The 3,019-nt window shown below is 39.8% G+C and overlaps 1 non-coding gene across 1 annotated transcript; it reads left to right on the top strand.

Moving 5' to 3' along the window:
• Positions 1 to 224: 224 nt before the first annotated feature.
• Trnaa-cgc (transfer RNA alanine (anticodon CGC)) lies at positions 225 to 297 on the top strand. The gene has a single exon. It is a non-coding gene; the product is annotated as a tRNA-Ala (tRNA).
• The last annotated feature ends 2,722 nt before the right edge of the window (positions 298 to 3,019 follow it).

Here is a 3,019-nt window from a genome sequence, read left to right as displayed (position 1 = left end):
CAAAAAACATCACCTTTTCTTCCAAAAGCAAGGCTATGAAGTCATCCTTCCCCATTCTTTCTTTTGAGAAAAAGAAAGATTTCTGAAAAATTCATCTTACTTAGGTTAGAATCAAGACAGGGAACTAACAGAGGCCAATTTTGGTCTTAATAAAAAAATGGAAATGAGAGTTATTAGAGCTTCTAAACATATTTCTTTCTTTTTAAAATTAATGCATTTTGGCTGGGGATATAGCTCAGTTGGTAGAGTGCTTGCCTCGCATGCACAAGGCCCTGGGTTCAATCCCCAGAATCACCACAAAAATAAATAAGTAATAAATATAAAAAAATAAAATTAATGCATTTTAATTATACAGAACATACATGCATATAAAATACTTTGATCATATCCACCTCCCATGCCCCTTCTGAATCTGCTGTTCTAAAAATTTCCCCTAAAGATATACTTCTAAAAATTCCTAAATATTTCCAATTTTTGTGTTCTGTGTATTTCCCTGTAATTATTAGCAATTAACACACATATATAGATCACAATACTCTCAAGATTAAAATGAATTATGGTCTTGGAGAAGACAAATTATGCCACAGTTCTTAAGGAGGCCAGGAAAGGAAATACCACTAAACAAGTGAGTTCCAAGTACAGAAGCCAGAAATAAGGGAGGTGAAACCAAATTTCTTGTTTTTAGGGAAAAGAGGGATGAATGGATAAGACAGGTCCCCAGGGGCCTTGGGCTCATGCTCCACTCATCCTGAACAAGAGGTTTATTCAAAGTTGTGAAGGTGTGAGCTGGGAGAGGACTTGTGAACTCTGCCCTCTATGAAGAGGAGGTCAGTTTGGCCAAGTTGGTAGAAGTAATAGGACAATATACAAAGGACCCTTCCTGGTCAGTGACTTGCAATCTATAAAGTATTACTGATAGAAAGTCAAATACACAGGAATCATGATTGTACTAAGTTAAGCAAGCCAGTATTGATGATGATGATAATGATGATTATGGTTAACATTTACTGAGTGCTGATTATGTGCCAGGGTTAATTTACATTAATTAGAAATTTACAAGGAGTATCTTCCATAATCCACGCTGGGTTATCAGCTAGTGGGTGGTTCCCACCACTAGCTGGTGTGAACTGAAGATGAGAATTTTTCCTGTACACATACACGTCCACACCGACCATCTAGTCAAGCTTAAAATTCTCTGATGGTGGTCTTTCTTTCCACTCTGTCAATGCTTTCCCTCATTAACCAAATTACTGTGAGATGACCATTTTCTTCCAGATAGAATTTTTAAAAATTTTCTTAACATATCCATTTCCCTCTGTTGATTCTTGGATATAATGACCTTTCAGGGATAAATAATTCTTAGTACGATGGACAATATCAATGAATAAATGATCGTCAGCTGCACTTAATTCTTCAAATGATTTTACTCCAACATAAGGAATGTGTCAAGTGGTAGCATCTCTTGTTGGCCTGGTGGGATGCTGAGATGCTGCTAGTGTGTGAGCTGCTGAGCTGGGTCAGCGTCTTTGTTACTGGGATTCAGAGGTGACACTGCCAAACCCTCCACAGCAGGCACTTCATGCCCTACGGGTGGTATATGAAGCCTCCTGCCTGCCAGGCCACCCTGAGGCCACACTTGCATCTCATCCTGGTCACTGCTGTGCTCTGGCCATCTGGAGGCTCTGGCTGTTCCCTCCCCACCTACTGCCCTGGGAATGTCCTCAGGTGTCTTTGCACTTGTAATATTTGGCTCTGAAAACCAGCCCACTTCAATCCACAGCATATTGTTACAAACACAGCATAAATGTAATCCTTGGATTAGATTAGCATAATGGGAATTTCATGGTCTCTCTGGATTTGCTCCAGAGATATAGACACATTATTTAGGATTCATGAACTTCAAAAGCGCCAAACTAAAAATACCTCTTACATCATATCAGAATGCACTCAAAGTCGAGTTTCTTGCTGTTGGTCTAATCCATTCCTATAGTGGTTAAAAGCAGAGTTTTAGAATCAATCTGGCTAGGCATGAGTTCTCACAATCATGAGCCTGAAACACAGGGCTAGCTACTCATCCTGGCTATGCCTCAGTTTCTTCACCTGGTAACATAAATAATGGTGAAACCTAACTTTCAGGTTTAAATATGGACCACAGAAAACACGTGTAAAGTCCTAACACAGATCACATAGACAAAGCCAGGCACAGAATAAGCACTTAAATTCATATATAGAATATTTACTCATTTGATTAAATAACATTAAAACAAGTTTCTAGATAAGCAGTAGATTCACATGGGTCAAGAATATATTACAAAATAATGGATGTCAGGCCCAGTGGCTCAGGTAGGAGGATTACAAAGTTCAACGCCAGCCTCAGTAACTTAGCGAGGCCCTAAGTAACTCAGCTAGACCCTGTCTCAAAATATAAATAAATAAATAAATAAAAGGGATGAGGATGTGAGGATGTGGCTCAGTGGTTAAGTGCCCCTGGGTTCAATCTCTGGTACTGCGCACCCCCCCCCATCTCCAAGAAAGGAACGAATCTCCCATTCATCCCAATAGTAACCAAGCCACACCCAACCAGTGTTGTCTTTTTAAAAAAGGATTTTCCCAGAGTTTAAGTAAACATAAGAAAATATGATTATAAAATCCTATTTCCTCCTTTTCTAAGCAGACGGAAGCAGTCTATGCAATACTTCTGTATCTTTATAAACTGAAACCAGAAAACAGTGACCAAGTACAGCATAAGGCAATGTATTGTCCTACCCCTTTACCTTGGTGAGGGACAGCAGTGAATGGAACCACTCAGATGACACAAGGCAGCAGGAGGTGAGGGGGTGGTATGCAGAAAGCCTGGATTTGGGTTCTGTTCTGCCCATGGCAAGCTGTCTGACACTGGGCAGACTACTTAAATCTTGCAGGTGTAGAAGTGGTACAGTCAGCATGCTTGTTGTGGGGACATAATGAAGTATGTATGCAAGAGTTTTGCAAATAGTGAAATAAGACAAATGGGTTCACA

This window comes from Ictidomys tridecemlineatus, unplaced genomic scaffold, assembly GCF_052094955.1.
Source record: "Ictidomys tridecemlineatus isolate mIctTri1 unplaced genomic scaffold, mIctTri1.hap1 Scaffold_1094, whole genome shotgun sequence".
Classification (NCBI taxonomy): Eukaryota; Metazoa; Chordata; class Mammalia; order Rodentia; family Sciuridae; genus Ictidomys; species Ictidomys tridecemlineatus.
This window is presented reverse-complemented; position numbering and strand designations above follow the sequence as displayed.